Source organism: Pleurodeles waltl, chromosome 2_1 (genome assembly GCF_031143425.1).
Source record: "Pleurodeles waltl isolate 20211129_DDA chromosome 2_1, aPleWal1.hap1.20221129, whole genome shotgun sequence".
Taxonomy (NCBI): domain Eukaryota; kingdom Metazoa; phylum Chordata; class Amphibia; order Caudata; family Salamandridae; genus Pleurodeles; species Pleurodeles waltl.
This window is the reverse complement of record NC_090438.1, coordinates 752,726,821-752,745,360: the sequence shown is the minus strand read 5'-3', so window position 1 is coordinate 752,745,360 and position 18,540 is coordinate 752,726,821. Positions and strand designations below refer to the sequence as shown.

Here is an 18,540-nt window from a genome sequence, read left to right as displayed (position 1 = left end):
TTCAGGGCCAAGATCAAGGTTTTTGCCAACTTTGGGGTAACTCTGCACAGCATTTTGGGCTGTATCGGCGGCTAAAGTGCCTATGGAAAAAATAAAGGGGAATATGCATTTTTGGACCACCCCCTTTTTCTCAGCCCCGCTTGATCACCCCAAAAGTTTCCATGCAGCAACTAGTGAAAAAGTAGCACTTTTTGGAAAGTTTTGTGTAGATTCGCCAAATGGCATCAAAGGTATTAGCAACACAAAAAAGGCATTTTCTCTAAAAACATGCTCCTATCTATAACCACCCAGTGGCGACTGCCACTGGTTAATATTATATACCCACGGTCCCTATATGTATTTTTATTGTTTTTTAAATTCATTATTGAAAAACAAGCACTTTATGGACTATCTAGGACCTTAGGGAGCCCTCAAGGGCTCCCCTGTGTTTCCTACTTTTTTTTATTTTTTTTATTCGATTTTTTAATAAAGTGCCCTTTACGGGCTACCTGACACTGCAGGGCAAGCCTTAACGCTTCCACTGCAGTGCCGTTGCTTCAGCAAGCATGGAGCTGCTTTGACAGCAGCTCCGTGCTTGCTGAAGCATTTCACCTCTGTCCCCCGCGGTTCAAATCTATGATTACTGCGTGCCCTGGGTGGGAAGCAGGCACTGAGGAGGATGTGGCTGGGCCCCGGGGGACAGAGACCCCACAAAACCAAAAGGGGGCATGCGTGATCCCCTCCCATTTTAAATTATATTGCCCTGGGATTTGGTGGTCCCTGGCTGGGTCCGCGCAACCCCCTCTCATATTCAATAAATGTAGCCCCAAGGAGGTGGTGGTCCCCGGGTGAGGGGGATCTATGCAGCCCGGGGAAGTGATGGTCCCTTGAGCCTGGGGGGCGGGAGGGGGAAAGGGGCCGTGACCCACCCAATATATATTTATTGAATGTAGCCGGGTGGAGGGGGGGTCTCCATGCACCACCCACCAACTTTCTTTATTATGTAGCCCCGGAGAGGCGGTGGTCCCTGTATTCCTGGGGGGGCTAATGCGTCCTATATATTTAATGCTACCCCTTTAAGCTCCCAGCAATGCATGCCATTCGGAGGTGCTTCGTGTAATTTGGTTGCTTATATGGGGGAGGCTGCAACCCCGCTACACACAAATGGGGTTTGGAGCTTAAAGGAGGTTGATCGCAGGGTCCGGCTGCAGGCCAGGCTGTGTGTGGCGTATGGTTGGTGTGGTTATAGGGGGTTGGCCACAGGCCCTGTGGCCCCCGGGTTGGGTGGTTATAGGGGGTCAGGCGCAGGCCCTGTGAAGGCTGGCTGTGTGTCCAACCCCTGCCGTGCACAGCCGCAGGCCATGCATAGCGCAGGGTTGGTGTGGTTACAACCGCACACAGCCAAAGGCTGTGTATGGCATGGGATTTGGTGGTTAAAAGGGGTACAGACTCCTGCCCTTTTTTAAATAAAAAAAGCACCCCAGGGTAGGGTTTTATATAGGAAGTCTCCAGGGACTCCATCCCACGGTGCTGCTAGGTAAATTGAAGGGGAGAGGGTGTGCAGCACCCCCACCTTCAGCCTTTAAAAGGCCCCAGGGACCTCACCCCGGGGGCAAATATTATTTTTAGGGGAGTGGTGCTTGAGGCTCCCAACCCCAAGTCCTTCTGAGGTTCAAGGGACCCTTACGTCAGTCCACTATATTTTCTATGGGGAGGGGGCATGCGGTCCTCCCTCCCTGAGCCCTAGCACAGCCCTGGAGACCCCATTCCCTGGGGCCAAAGCAACAGATGTTTGCTGTGGGTGCCTCAGTTCCACCCAGAAAACCCATAGCAAATACAGGGCAGCTGGGGGAGCCCCAGGGACTCCGTGCCCCCCACATATATACATCCTGGTTGCAGTGGGAGCCAGCTATTTCTGTTTACTACTGCCTCGTGGGGAGCAGCTTGTCTCTCTACTCCCGCCGGCGGGAGCAAACTTGTGTTCCCTACCAGCAAGAGCACAAGCAGGGAGATGAGGGTCTCCCTGCCCAGCTCTTGCAGGCAGGGATCTGCAGTGTCCTCGTGATGGGGTCCCTGGGACACTGCTACCACTGTGCCCTGGGTGATGGATTCCTCGGGCCTATTCGACCCTCCACAGAAAAATAATATCAGCTCCAAGGGGTCTTCAGGATCTTTAGATGGTTCAAGGAGGGGGATGCTCCTCCCCCAAAATAATGATCGTCTCCGGGCAATATGGGTCCCTGAGGACCTTATGTGGCTCAGGGAGTTGGGATGCATGCTAAACAATAAACGTCAGCCCCAGGGATGGAGTCCCCAGGGCCCTTTCATGGATCCCAATTAAAAAAATGAATCTCGTCCAGGGATGGGGTCCTCATGGCCTTCAGAAGGCTCAGTAAGGGCTGCATGACCCCACCACATATTAAAAAAGAACGGTAAAACAGTGACTGTTAAATGAAGGGAGTAGCTGCCCATTTCACAATCACTGCTCCAGAAAGGGAGCGAACCAAAATGTCATGCAAAGGCTTTTTTATGCCGGTGGTGCCCCTAAAAGTGGCAGGAGCACCACTAATGTTTTTTAATGTTGTGGTGGGTTGCAGTAAGTGCTACACAACAGCAACATGAAAAAAACACATTAAGCCTCCTGGGACTTTGAATCCATAATCCCAGGAGTGCTTACAATATTTGGCTCTTCAGCTGGTGTGCAGGGACTCCTTGTGGTTCGTTCTATGGTGGCATTTTGTGGCATGTAAAAATGTTTTAAAAAAGACTCCAACATTTTATTTAAAGCAGCAGGTCCGGCACCCAACCTCATACTGTGCACAGGCGACAGGAATCTTACTTTACATCACAAAACAATAGAAATTCACTGAAAAAACAAAGTTTAAAGTGAAGTTATAGTTATGAATTGTAATAGGAGCAAAACCCCTAAAACTGACCAGTTATAGTTATCTCAAGTAGCCACAACTCATGCCCTGAAGTAACTATAACTGGCGCCCTTGCAACGCACTGCTAATTACCTCACAATTTACATCACTCATGACATCACTGATAACATCACTCATGATATCATTGATAAAATCAGTCCAACTTCTGAAATGACATAACTGATGATAACACTGCACTGCACTGACTTTTGGACACAAGTTATAGTTACTTGAGCTATTAGTGGTGAATTTCAATGGCTCTGTTCACTTAAAGTGGTGTATTTTAACTGACATTATCATCTAAATATAATGTCCCTGTAGCCTTGGTTGTTTTTTAGTGAAAGTATAATATCTATATATATAGATATATATATATATATATATATATATATCATATATATGGAAAATGTCACTTACCCAGTGTACATCTGTTCGTGGCATGAGACGCTGCAGATTCACATGCTGTGCATTATCCTGCCATCTAGTGTTGGGCTCGGAGTGTTACAAGTTGTTTTTCTTCGAAGAAGTCTTTTCGAGTCACGAGACCGAGGGACTCCTCCCTTTCGGCTCCATTGCGCATGGGCGTCGACTCCATCTTAGATTGTTTTCCCCGCAGAGGGTGAGGTAGGAGTTGTGTATATAGTAAAAGTGCCCATGCAATGGAGTGAGTATGTATGTACATAATGTGTATAAAAAAAGTATATATTTACAAATTTACAAATGTACAAGTTTCATCAACTTATAATGGCTACAGGCTCCCGGGGAGGCGGGAGGGCGCATGTGAATATGCAGCATCTCATGCCACGAACAGATGTACACTGGGTAAGTGACATTTTCCGTTCGATGGCATGTGTAGCTGCCGATACACATGCTGTGCATAGACTAGTAAGCAGTTATCTCCCCAAAAGCGGTGGCTTAGCCTGAAGGAGTTGAAGTTGTTTGAAATAATGTTCGTAATACTGCCTGTCCTACTGTGGCTTGTTGTGTTGTTAACATATCTACACAGTAATGTTTTGTGAATGTATGAGGTGTAGACCATGTGGCTGCCTTACAGATTTCTGTCATAGGTATATTTCCTAGAAAGGCCATTGTGGCGCCTTTGGCGTAATAGGCAAATCTCTTTTTGCTTTAATATAGCAGGTCTGAATACATTTCACTATCCATCTGGCAATGCCTTGTTTGGATATTGGATTTCCTGCATGATGTTTTTGGAAGGCTACAAACAATTGTTTTGTCTTGCGAAATAGTTTTGTTCTATCAATGTAATACATTAGTGCTCTTTTGATGTCTAATGTATGTAAGTCTCTTTCGGCTACTGAGTCTGGTTGTGGAAAAAAAAACGGGAGTTCCACTGTTTGGTTTAGCTGAAACGGTGATATAACTTTTGGTAAGAACTTTGGATTTGTACGGAGAACCACTTTATGTTTATGTATTTGTATAAAGGGTTCTTGTATAGGGAATGCTTGTATTTCGTTTACTCTTCTAAGAGATGTGATAGCTATTAGGAAGGCTACTTTCCAGGTTAAGTATTGCATGTCACAAGAGTGCATGGGTTCAAATGGTGGACCCATGAGTCGTATTAATACAATATTGAGGTTCCACAAGGGAACTGGTGGTGTTCTTGGGGGTATGATTCTTTTTAAACCCTCCCTAAATGCTTTGATGACTGGGATTCTAAAGAGTGATGTTGAATGTGTAATCTGCAGATAGGCAGATATTGCTGTGAGATGTATTTTGATAGAAGAAAATGCTAGATTTGATTTTTGTAAGTGTAATAAATAGCTTACAATGTTTTTTGCAGAAGCATGTAGTGGTTGAATTTGATTATTATGGCAATAATAAACGAATCTTTTCCATTTGTTTGCGTAACAATGTCTTGTAGTAGGTTTCCTAGCTTGCTTAATGACCTCCATACATTCTTGTGTAAGGTCTAAATGTCCAAACTCTAGGACTTCAGGAACCAGATTGCTAGATTGAGCGATGCTGGATTCGGGTGTCTGATCTGTTGCTTGTGTTGAGTTAACAGATCTGGTCTGTTTGGTAGTTTGATATGAGGTACTACTGACAGGTCTAGTAGTGTTGTGTACCATGGTTGGCGGGCCCAGGTTGGTGCTATCAGTATTAGTTTGAGTCTGTTTTGACTCAATTTGTTTACAGGATAAGGAAGGAGTGGGAGAGGGGGAAAAGTGTAAGCAAATATCCCTGACCAACTCATCCATAACGCATTGCCCTTGGACTGAGGGTGTGGATACCTGGACGCGAAGTTTTGGCATTTTGCGTTTTCTTTTGTTATGAATAGGTCTATTTCTGGTATTCCCCAGTGTAGAAAGTAAGTTTGTAGTATCTGGGGATGAATTTCCCATTTGTGTGTTTGTTGGTGATCTCAACTGAGATTGTCAGCTAACTGGTTTTGAATCCCTGGGATGTACTGTGCTATTGCGAATCTGATTGTGAATCGCCCAATGCCAAATCTTTTGTGCTAAGAGACACAGTTGTGATGAGTGTGTCCCTCCCTGTTTGTTTAGGTAATACATTGTTGTCATGTTGTCTGTTTTGACAAGAATGTGTTTGTGGGCTATTAGCGGTTGAAATGCTTTCAATGCTAGAAACACCGCTAAAAGCTCTAGATGATTTATATGCAGTTGCCTTTGTTGAATGTCCCATTGTCCCTGTATACTGTGCTGGTTGAGGTGTGCTCCCCACCCTATCATAGAAGCATCTGTTATGATCACGTATTGAGGCACTGGGCCTTGGAATGGCCACCCTTGGTTTAAATTTATAGGATTCCACCATTGAAGCGAGGAGTGTGTTTGGCGGTCTATCAACACTAGATCTTGAAGTTGACCCTGTGCTTGTGTCCATTGTGTTGCTAGACATTGTAGTAAGGGACGCATGTGTAGTCTTGCGTTTGGGACAATGGCTATGCATGAAGACATCATGCCTAGGAGTTTCATCACAAACCTCACTTGATATTGTTGGTTTGGGTGCATGTTTAGTATTACATTTTGGAAGGCTTGTACCCTTTGTGGACTTGGAGTGGCAATCCCTTTTTCTGTGTTGATTGTTGCTCCTAAGTACTGTTGTATTTGACACGGTTGTAGATGTCATTTTTGGTAGTTTATAGAGAACCCTAGTTTGTGAAGGGTTTCTATAACGTATTTTGTGTGTAGAAGACACTGTTGCTGAGTGCTGGTTTTTATTAACCAATCGTCTAAGTAAGGGAATACGTGCATGTGCTGCCTCCTGATGTGAGCAGCTACTACTGCAAGGCATTTTGTGAATACTCTTGGGGCTGTTGTTATGCCGAACAGTAAGACTTTGAATTGGTAATGCACGCCTTGGATTACAAACCTCAAGTATTTCCTGTGGGAAGGATGTATGGGTATGTGGAAATAAGCATCCTTGAGATCTAATGTTGACATGTAGTCCTGTTGTTTGAGTAAGGGAATCACGTCTTGAAGTTTCACCATGTGAAAGTGATCTGAATTGATGTAAAGATTTAGGGGGTCATTACGACCTCGGCGGTCTTTTGAAAAGACCGCTGAGGCCGCGGGAGAAAGAATACCGCCATTGCCGGCGGTATTCCTGTCTCCCTACTATGACATTTCCGCTGGCCCAGCGGAAATGTCACATCAACATTGCAGCCGGCTCATAATAGAGCAGGTCGGCGGTCGGGGACTCATAATCCCCAGGGCAGCGGTGTTCTGAGGTCTAATATGGGTCTCAGTGTTTTGTCCTTTTTTGGAATTAGGAAATACAGGGAGTAAACACCTGTTCCTTTTTGATGGTTGGGTACTAGTTCTATTGCTTCTTTTTGTAACAATGCTTGGACTTCTAGTTGTAACAGATCTAAGTGTTGTTTGGACATATTGTGTGCTCTTGGTGGCACATCTGGTGGCAAATGTAGGAATTCTATGCAATAACCATGTTGGATAATGGCTAGAACCCACGCGTCCGTAGTTATGTGTTCCCAATTGTGGTAATAATCTGTGAGTCTCCCGTCCACTGGTGTTGTGTGGTGGGGGTTTGTGACATTGAAGTCACTGTTTCGTTTGTGGGGTTTTTGGGCTCTGGAATTTCCCTCTTGTTTTAGGGAACTGTCCACCCCTATATTGTCCTCGAAAACCTCCTCCCTGATATTGGCCCTGAAAAGTGGGTCTGACTTGTGAGGTGGAAGGCTCTGTGGTCTGGGTCCGAAACCTCCCTCTAAAGTGCGGCTTCCTAAAAGTGCCTCTGCTCTGTGGGGAGTAGAGCGCGCCCATGGCTTTGGCCGTGTCAGTGTCCTTTTTCAGTCTGTCTATTGCTGTATCCACCTCCGGCCCAAATAGTTGTTGTTCATTGAATGGCATATTTAGCACTGCTTGCTGAATTTCGGGCTTGAATCCGGAGGTTCGTAGCCATGCGTGTCTCCGAATGGTTACCACTGTGTTTATTATTCTGGCCGCTGTGTCAGCTGAGTCCATGGCCGACCTTATTTGGTTGTTAGAGATACTTTGGCCCTCCTCGACAACCTGTTGGGCACGTTTCTGGAACTCTTTGGGAAGGTGTTGGATGAGAAGTTGCATTTCATCCCAATGTGTCCTGTCGTATCTTGCTAGAAGTGCCTGTGAATTGTCAATTCGCCATTGATTGGCTGCCTCTGCTGCCACCCTTTTGCCTGCTGCATCGAATTTCCGACTTTCTTTGTCGGGCTGTGGTGCGTCTCCAGAAGTTTGTGAGTTCGCCCTCTTTCGGGCTGCTCCTACCACCACTGAGTCTGGAGTTAACTGTTGTGTGATGTACACAGGGTCAGTAGGGGGTGGTTTATATTTCTTCTCCACCCTAGGCGTGATGGCTCTGCCTTTGACTGGGTCTTGAAACACCTGTTTAGCGTGTTTTAACATGCCTGGCAGCATTGGCAAGCTTTGGTATTGGCTGTGCGTAGATGACAAGGTGTTGAACAAGAAGTCATCTTCTATGGGCTCTGCATGCAATGCTACATTATGAAATGTAGCTGCCCTGGAAACTACTTGCATGTAAGCAGTACTGTCTTCAGGTGGTGAAGGTCTTGCCGGGTAGCATTCGGGACTATTGTCAGAGACCGGTGCATCATACAAATCCAATGCATCCGGGTCATCTTGACTCATCCTGTGTGCGTTGGTGACTGCATCATTGGGGGTGTTGCTACCAGAGACAGATGTGGTGAATGTCTTGGTGATTGTTGTGGCGAAACCTGTGGTGGAGTTTTGTCTTTTGCCACTTTTGCCTTAGGCTGCATTTCCACCTCTTGGCATGCGAGCTTCCGCTTCATTTTGATTGGAGGAAGAGTTCTGATTTTCCCCGTGTCCTTTTGGATATGGAGCCTTCTTTGGGTATGGTCCTGTTCTCCAATGCCCAGCTCTTGTTCGAATCGGTGGCCTTGTAATTGTGTGGAAAGGCCTTGTTCCTCTGTATAGGAGCTTTGTTTCGGCTCCGACGAAGAATGTTTCGGTACCGAAATTTTCTCGACAGTCTTTTTCGGCTCCGAGGAAACCTTTTTGACTTGCGGTGTACCGAGCTCTCGGTGCCGAGTCCTTTCGGAACCGGAATCTCGTTGCTGAGTTTTTTCGGAGCCGGTATCTTGACCGGAGTCGGATGTCTTCGGCTGCTGGGAGGCCTTTTTCAGTGCCGATGTTTGGTCACCGTGTTTTCGGGTAAAGCCATGGCCTGTTGGCGGTGGCGTCCCCTGGGCCTTCAATATTTTTGAGTGGGCTTTCGCCGGGGCTGGTTTACTCACGGTTTGCTGAGTCTTCGGCTGCACACTCTCTGACTCGTCCGAGTCCGAATCTGGAATGGAGAATGTATCCTCTTCCTCGACGTCGGTGTGTCCGGCCGTTGTCGACGCCATCTGGAGTCTTCGAGCTCTTCGATCCCGCAGTGTCTTCTTGGATCGAAATGTCCGACAGGCCTCGCAAGTATCCTCTTTGTGTTCGGGGGACAAACACAGATTACAGACCAAGTGTTGGTCTGTATAAGGATACTTTGCGTGGCAGTTGGGGCAGAAGCGGAAGGGGGTCCGGTCCATGAGCGTTGAAGATGGACGCGGTCGGGCCGACTAGGCCCCGCCGAGGCGTGGAAACCCCGAAGGGCTGCCGGAATTTCTCTTTCCTCGGTGTCGATGTGCTAGCACTAACCCGGTACCGAGCGCAAACAATACTGTCAAATTTTCCGATGTTTAACTATCTTTTCCGAACCGAAACACGGAGCGTAGAGGAACACGTCCGAACCCAATGGCGGAAAGAAAACAATCTAAGATGGAGTCGACGCCCATGCGCAATGGAGCCGAAAGAGAGGAGTCCCTCGGTCTCGTGACTCGAAAAGACTTCTTCGAAGAAAAACAACTTGTAACACTCCGAGCCCAACACTAGATGGCAGGATAATGCACAGCATGTGTATCTGCAGCTACACATGCCATCGAACATATATATATATTTGCACTTAGCTTCTATGCATGATGGCATGGGAGAATGAGTCAGCCCCTCTCAGCCACTTGTTCTATTGCCTTGTGAGTGGCAGCATTGTGTCTGATCACACAGGCACAGCCACTTGAAAAGAAGTGTGCATCAGTGCCACGATGTTTGCTTGCCAATCACTTCATCTGTAGTTCACTGTATACTGTAAGGTCACTGCTTTTAAATAAGGTGGCCATCATGGGATGATGCTATCCATAGTTTATCATTGTTTTATTGTTCGAATAAGGCCAACACATTGTTTTAATGGTGGAAGCCAAGTTTAAACAACAGTACATCAAGTACAATTCCATAGCAAGACAGTCGCCCTCTCCCATATTTAATTCTATTTATTTTTAGCAAGCATATGCCACTTTTTTTCAGCTGCAAGCTTTTTTCTCTCTTTTTATTCTTTTTGGTTTATCTTCATTATTCTTGCTAAGTCTGTGTGTTTCTTACTGTCGATGGTAAATTAACGAATGCAAGAATAAATCAGAGGACGGTGGAATTGATGAATTACGAGTGCATATATGATGACTTACTGAGTGCCTAATCACACCAGTATCTGAAAAACCACTTTAGTTATGAACTAGTACTATTGGCATTGCCATTGCTCGTTTTCTTGTTTTGCATATTTGTCTGAGTGGTGTTAATGCTAAATACATATCCTGCAGTGGTCAGCATTTTACTTAGGAAGTATTCAGTATACTTTATTTTTAAATGGCGAGATGCAGGCCCAGTTACCGAGTTTGATCAACTTCAACGGTTCCAAACACTGCATTTAAAACAATGAGTTGCCCAACCCTAGCAGCATATTTTGAGAGTTTTAGAGGAAAGCATGTTAGTCAACAAATCATGCTTATTCCCAGGAATTCAATCAAATATTTGCAACCACACTTCGCAGACACTCCCAAAAGTGGCTATAATCGCAGTGAGAAAAGTTTCAATATTGTTGGGATGGAAATATTAATAGTATGGAGCGCTCCCTCACTGGCTGCCTAGCTTTTCCCCTATGAGTTACATGACTGGTTACATTTTGTGGAGTTTGTTTTTTTAAAGTGTTTGGGTGGAAACAGGTTATTCATTTCCACAGTGGTAGTTGATTGATTTGTGGTGTTTCTGAATCAGGATACAAGGGTATACTCCTACTATTCCATACCTCACAAATTGCATGTCTGTATTGATAGGTTGGTGGGTGGGTGTGCCGTCGTTGCTCCCCTCCATTACATCTGTGGAGTATATGGGACATAACTACTCCGATCATAATCTCCTACTCTTACAACTACAATGGGCAATCGACCCGCCCACCCATTTTGTTATGCCGTTTACAGCCTACATTGTTGGTAGCCCCCCCCCCCAACCCCGTTTCCCCCATCTCCCCCATTCAGAGCCTCCCTTGGGTCCGTGTTTACAGACTACTTCGATAAAAATGCTGGTAGAGCTTCCTCTAAATTGAAAGAATGGGATGCCTTTGAGGTGACACTGTGGGGACACTGTCTGGGCATACAACGAAACATGAGGCAACAAATGAAAAGGGACATTTCTAAATTAGAAAATGCACTTCTAGACTTGGAAACTCAGGCTGTTAGTGATCCCTGTATCGTAAGGGGGATAACAAAAGCATGGAACAAACATATTACACTGTTAGGAAGACTGCGATATCTAAATTATGCTGCACTTTTAGATCGCACACCTGCCACAACACAGCGGGGCAGCTCTTGGCGTGGCTTATTTGTCAGGATCAGCCTCAACGACCTATAGTGGCACTATGTTCTGCACGGGTTCTATCCTTTATACACAGCACGCTATTCACAAAAAGCTCACACAACACTATACCCAGGTGTACCAATCAACCACAGATGCAAGTTCAGATGCCTACAATTCCTTCTTTTGCAACCTGACACTGCTCTGCATTGCCATAGACCAACGAATTAAGCTAGATGGCCCTATTACACTGGTAGAAATTAAAGATGTAATTAAAGCGTCGCCTTATGGCAGGTCCCCAAAACCTGATGGTCTACCAGCAGAACTATACAAGACTTATGTGTCACACTTGGCCCCACACTTGTTGGCAGTGTACAAGGAGGAACTCTCCATTTGCAGTCTCTCTGCCTCCCAGAGATGCAACGGTTATCTCTGCCCAAAGCCAACAAAGACCCTGAACTCATCAGCTCCTATAGCCCATTAGCCTTACTCAACACAGACTTTAAGGTCCTGGAAAAAAATACTTGTGCATCGACTGTCACCTTTTGCCCTGTGTTTGTTCCATACAGATCAAAACAGGTTTGCACCTGCCCACAACTCCTCCCTGAATCTACGCCGATTCTTTAGAGTTATGACTTATGTCCCTCAAAACTGGCTTTGTGCTGGCTGTCTGATCTTGGACCTTGAAAAGGTTCTTGACTCCTTGGAGTGGTGGTACCTTTTACCGGGCAGAGGTAGCTAGAAGTCTCTCTGCCTGCTGAGAAAGGGAAAGGGTCTGCCTAACCCTGTAGGGCGACAGACCAACAAGAATGAGAGAGGCCCAGCATGACCCTGGACAGTTATAGTCAGCTGACTGCCCAAGAGAGCTAAGAGTGATCAGCATGACAGAAGGTCTTCCTGGTCTTTCATCCCAGTTTCTGGCAGGAATCACTACAAGCCATGACCATGGTAGGCCCGTTCAGGGACTGCAAATGCCGTGATCACTGTAAGCTGGATCCGCGGCTGCTACTGTTATTTTCATCGCAGGACCCGTCGGGTGGTGCGAGCTCTAGACCAGTTGAAGCGGCTTTCGCCATGTTATTTATATATTTATATATAGGGAGAATTAATCACCCCCAAAATGGTCTCTCAGCGCTATGCCGCATAAACAGGAACGAGAGCTGGGACTGGGAGGGGTCCAACAGGGAGTGGCTTTCCAGAAAAGATGCAAGCTGTTTGTTTAACAGGGTCTCCAATATTTTACTGAGAAAAGGGAGCAGCGATATCAGCCTGTAGTTAGATAACTCTTTAGGACGGTCTGACCGGAGCTGCTTTCCATCTCGTAGGAAGAGTTTCAGGCTGAGAGAGTGGTGATACAGATTGGTAATCACAGGGAGGAGAGCTGGGACAAGGGTCGCCGTGATGTGAGGAGGGGAAGAATCTTTTGGTGAACATCAAGGCCCAGACTTGCTTGGAGGTTAACGAGAACAACATTTTCTAACAGGATCCGGTGGTTGGTAACTGAGGTGGCGAATTCTACCTGTGTGAGAACATTAGAAAGAGTATAGTAGATTTTGGTCAGTGTTAGCCTGATAACGCTGGCCCGATCAGGCTTTAAATGCCATTGGCCTAGTCGGGGGTCACACCACTGCCATTTGAGGACAATAATGCTGTTGGTACCGCACCTGTGACAGAGCTACAGAGTTGGAAACTGATTTGAGCGCTCGTGTATTTTGATGCGGCTTGTGTGTGACTTACCTGGCGCTCTTGTGAGCTTTCCACTCCTTACAGCTTAGCCGCAGGCAAACGGAGGAGCTGGCTAAACTGCCCAAGAGGAGCAATACATAAACCGCTACCTACATCAATCCACCATAAGGGCTAAGACTCAATGAGCAGACTTGAACTGAGGGCACATTTGACTGAGAGACCTAAGAAAACTCCTCCTGAACTTAAACCACGCTTTAACTTTAGACTTGCACAAAAAGAGCGGGCCAACCAGAAAAAGGGCCACCGAGGAGGGACTCGTAAGAGGAATCATGGAATGAAGTGCCATGAAGGAGCATCACAAACATGGATACAGTCTTGCATAACGAATTGGATTGTGCAGCATTTAACACTGCTGTGTGAGTAAAGTACTTTATTTTTCTGAAAAGTCAACAAATGGGCTGGTCAATTAACATACGGTGTTTCTTGGTTCACTGAGAAGTGTTGAGCTTAAGCATCCTACACTTACTCCATGAGAAGCCTGGGGACTCTGCAAACCCTGCCTTTCTTATCCTCCCCCCCCCCAACCGCCCCCGCAGCCCCCCAATAGGACCGGACAGATGCTGCCGTATAGTGATGAACAAAGGTGCTAAATCACATTAGTGCCAGTTAGAACCTATAAGTTTAGAAATTTAGTAATAATAAAAGGGTGTATTTATTAATTTTCCTCCAAGATCATATAAAAGGAGGTTACTGATTTCTAGTATAAATATATACAGCCATTACTGTTCATGAAAATATGCGCCCCAAAACTAAACACAGTTTTAGTGTGATGTGCAACTCTTTTTTTCAATTCAATGACTGAATTGCTATGTAATGTAACCAGGGGCCCCCTACCTCCCTCCAAATTCAAACCAGTAGCTCTAAGATACCTTTAAAATGCTTTGCTTCGGACTGAAGCTGATTCAAACAACAGCTTGTTTTTTTAAACACTTCGTGCTGCAATTCTGACAGCTCTATAAATAACCAGGTGTAATTTCTTACCCACGAAATACCAGGATCCAGCCTTGAGATCTGTAGATCACACAGTTTTCAGCAGAGAATATTTAACTCCCAGGGGCGTATTCCTGAATTCAAAACACTGGAATCAGAAGGAAAATAAAAGCATGAAAACATTTATATGTAACTGTTGGCTGAATCTGCCCGACATCCATAACATAATCAATTGAGACAGGGAAAATTAAATATTGAATGTTAACCTTCATTAAACAAAAAAGTCACATTGGAAGTGTGCATAAAGTATACAAGAGATCCTTCGTATCTGCTGAAATCAAACCGTGTGCACAGGCTGCGCTTTGCATTTGTACCTGGAAGCTGCCTAATTGCACTCACAGCCCATCTACCTGCAACTGAGAACTTACTTGCCAGTTCGGCTCCCACTGCTCTGGCACCGACATTAGCAGCTTTACGATGCACTCGGAAGGGGTCGTCACTTGCTTGATGCAGCGTCCGCCACAGAAGCAGAATGAAGCAAGGAGTAAGAGCGAGAGATTTATAGACTGCTCTTCTGTCGTACTCTCCAGCCGAAGTGCTGCCCTCAGATACGGAGAAGGGGGGGGGGGGGGGGAAAGACAACACTTGCAAACACCAGAACCTATGAGTGACAGTAAAACTTAGTTTGCAGCCCTCCTTATGTAAAACCTTTGGAGTTCAGCCTTCTCCCTCCATGCAGAAGGAGCTACAACCCACAGTAAGTAATGAAGAGAAAGCTCGCTAGCTTTGCAGAGGTTGGGGCGCGTGCCAGCACCTGCACAGTCGCTGTGGGGTAACTGCGACAGGTTTGTAGTGACTACACATGCAGCCTGATCAGCTGGATGGCAGCAGGGGCCTTAATGGGACCGATGCCAGTCAATGAACAGGAGCACACAAAAATCATGCACCCACTCCAAACTAGCTTATACAAGCTACAGTGAACGTACTTTTGTGAGCCCTGTTAATGGCACATCAGCTCCAATATATATCCTGTGGCGAAAAGGTTTGGATAGGCAATCCAGTGCTCTGCTGTGCAAAGAACGCTCCTCGAATTACAAGTGCATATCTGACTATTTTTAGGAATTCTAGTCCACACCCCTTGAGGAACTTGGCTAGTACCTGCCCCATGTAATCTGAAAATATTATTTTCCTATAGACAAGGTAAAATAACCTCCACAACTTTATCTTCAAGGCTGATTACAACAAGGTCGTTTCCCTAAATTATAATTTGCAATTCAAGAATAAATTCTTTGAAATACATTATAGGGTTTAATTCAACGTGCTATATTCCGCTCTAAATTCAAAATGCTATGATTAAATGTATTGCTCAATGCATATAACCAAAAAAAATGTGACCTTCCATCAACTCAATGTGTTTCAGGTTCTGCAGTACCTTTGTGAATAGAACTATCTCACAGATGTCAATATCTCCAAAATAGATAAAGCAGTGAACAAACAAATCTATGTTATTTTTAAATCATTTGATTTGATAGCTTTTTTTTAAATCACATAATGCAATGAATTAAACAGTAAACCAGGATTTACAATGCAATTGCATATTCACTAATCCATTGCCTCAAAGATAGAGCTAGTTCCCGAACACCCTCCGGCCACCTTTAAATGACAGCACAGTGTAGATGCAAATGGTGTTTAATAAAGAACAAACACCAGCACAAATTAGACCAGGGGTCTACAACAGGTCGATTGCGATCTGCCAGTAGCTCTCAGGCTGCCTTTGATCAGCTTGCACATGATATTTAACTGTCAGCTTGTCTGACAATGTACAGCGGCACCAGTGCAGCGGCAGTACTTTAACATACAATGCAACCCTTTCTGTGAGGCTGAAGAATCTGAAAATGGAGGAAGATGTAGTCCACTCTCTTCTCAAACATTCTTTAATTGTTTCTTTTATTTCTTTCCCTATTTCTTTGTTTCTTTTTCTCCTTTTCTGTTTTGTTAGTTCTTTTCTTTTTCTTCTTCCTTTCACTCTTTTCTCCATTTCTCTCTATTTTGTCCCCATTTTCTCTTTTCACATTTTCTTTCTTCATTCTCAATTTCTTTCTCAACTTCTCTTTTGTTGCTTTTTTTATTCTTCTAGTCTTTCATTTTAATTTCTTGCTGTCTTCGTTTCACTATTTGTGTCCTTCCCCCTTTCCTTCTCTCCCTTTTCTCTTCTTTCGGTTTCTTTGCTGCTTTCTATTTTCTGCCATGCTTTCAATTCCCAATCCTTTCTCTGCTTTCCTGTTTTTGTCTTTCTTTCAGGTACGGTTATTTTTATTCCAAGATCATTCGCACTAAAAGAAAACCATGAAAGTGGCCTTTTTAAAACACACAATGAAGTAATGGAAAGATATTTTTTAAAAGGTTTAACAGTGAAATATATTAAAGGCAAGTCATCTATTGAAAATAAGTGAATACACTGATGAGACTTAGCCAGCTCTCCGTGCAAGGTGTTACTGACTGGTGGAATGTGCCCTTAACAAACAAAATCTCATATAGTCTTTGCAAAGAGCAATAGGAAACACTGATTCAGCTCACATCTACCTGAACCAAATCACTTGTGGAAAGGATAAAACTACTGTAGTTAACATAGGAAAGTTCATCCTTTGACATGGTCAACCCCCCTCCCACTTTTTGCCTGGTTTCTGGTGCAATTGCGACTAAAAATGCACTGGGTCCCTGCTAAACAGGCCCCCAGTGCCATATGGCTTTCCCTAAAACTATACAGTTGTTTTTCCCAACTGGCAGACCTTTAGCTACGACTATAAGTCCCTAGTAAATAGTACCCCTTGTACCTAAAGCATGGGGTACTAAAGGAAGGTCCCTGAGGGCTGCAACATGAATTGTTCACCCTCAGGGACCCCCTCACTAAGTGCACACAGTGCTGCTTTCGCAGGCTGCGTGTCTTGGTGCAGACCTAAAATGAAAACACAACATGACACACAGCCTGTGTGCCCTGTCTCTTTACACTGCATGCAATATATGTAAGTCACCCCTCAGGCAGGTCTTCCAGCCCTAAAGACAGGGTACATTATGATACGTATGAGGGCGTACCTCCATCCATGGGCAGATATGCCCCTGCTGTGTCTTTGTTAATTCTCAGTCATAGTAAGGGAACAGTGAAGCGATTTTAAGTACATGTGCTGGACACTGGTCATTCCGTGTTACCCCACTACATGATGGCTTCACTGACCATTTGGATATTTGATATCAAACATCTCTTATTAATAAGCCCTCACTGAATCCAGTGATGGATTTATTAATATATCTACTCAGAGGGCACCCTAGAGGTGCTCCCTGAAAAATCTAACAACTCCTAGCATAGGCACTGACTGGTCAAAACCAGTACAGCCACCTTAGACAGAGTTCTGGCCCCCCTTAGGTGAGAGCCAATGTTCTCAAGAGCTCAGAACAAAGGCCTACTCTGGGCATAGGGGTGATCTCCTCTCCCAGGCAGGATGGACACTCCATGGTGGGGAGCTTCAAAGGCCTTGCCGCTTTTGAAATGCGACCCAGGCCTCTCCAAATGGTGGAAAAGGCTGACCCCCAGTTCATGAACCCACTTTTGGCAGCAGGACTGGCAGGAAAACTAAGTAAATTAGGAGGAGTACCCACTTCATGCCAGTCCCACCCCTATGGTGGACGAGCTGAAGTGGAAACTACTTTTGATATTCCTCCGTCTTTCATAGAAGTAATTAAGTCAATAGGGTAAGGGCTATGCACTTCTCAAAGGAAGAGGTCATAGAAAGGGTGTAGTCACCATAAAGGTGAGTAGCCCATTGGCTACCACGTGGCACTCCCCATAGCGACCCTAAATTCAGTATTTAGTGGGCACCCCTGACCCCAGAATCAGATTCCTGCAACCTAAGAAGAGCTGGACACATCGCTAGCACAGAAGGCTGACGACACCAACTGGCTTGGTCCCAGCCCTACCAGCCTGTCTGCAGCCTTCAAAGAAACCTGCACACAGAAGATGACTATCCTGCAGCCCAGCGACCCATCAAAGCCTTGGGAGGACTACCTGCCTTTGATAAAGACTAGGAACTCTCATGGACATCGGACCTGTCCAGAAGAAACCATGTTTATAGAAGAGGAGGCCTGCCTGAGGAACCACAAAACCTGACAACATAAGTGACCACAGCACTTGACACCACTGACCTGAGTCCAAGTGGCTCACCTATCCAGTGAAGGTTCCCTGGTGCTTCTGACCAAGAGTCCACCGTGGGCTGACCCCTACCGGACTCCCCAGTGACGCCTGTACCCTAAATATGAGGTCTCTCCCTGACTGCGACCTGTCTGGTCAGCTCATTCTGAGGCCTAAAGACACCCCTGCACTCGGAGCCCCTGGGCCTTGGGGAGCTGAACCGTTGGTGTCCCTATGACCCCTGGCATCTCAACTTACCTGGGCAGCTATGGGTTGAAATTTCGTGGCCAGAGCACGCAGCCCGTTTCTGAAAGTTATCTCCGCCACTGAATAACATTGGGAGCCCAATGCTGTTTTGGCACTTTGCACCCAGCCGTCCATGTGCTACTGAGGGCTTAAGTTTGGTGCTGCCTTGTAGCCCCCCTTCTACTTACCTCAACTACTGGGGATCGACCCCTGACTCCGCTTTACTCACTTTTAAGCAGCACTGCAGAAGATACCCCTTGTCTCCATTGGAAATTTGGTGCTGCCTTGTGCCCCCCCCGTGCTCAACCCCCGGAGACCAACCTTTGTCAATGCTGGTACTTACCTGGAAGCAGCGTGTCTT

General features: G+C 45.6%; 1 protein-coding gene across 4 annotated transcripts in view; it reads right to left on the bottom strand.

The window, feature by feature from the left end:
* ACD (ACD shelterin complex subunit and telomerase recruitment factor) overlaps positions 1-18,540 on the bottom strand; it is a 501,602-nt gene that overhangs the window by 466,765 nt on the left and 16,297 nt on the right. For 3 of the 4 annotated variants that reach the window (XM_069217682.1, XM_069217690.1, XM_069217698.1), the window contains exon 2: positions 13,802-13,898. The gene's annotated coding sequence lies outside the window, so the exon portion shown is untranslated. Of the gene's footprint in view, positions 1-13,801; positions 13,899-14,178; positions 14,289-18,540 lie in introns of those variants that run through there. The other variant, XM_069217705.1, reaches the window with a different exon arrangement.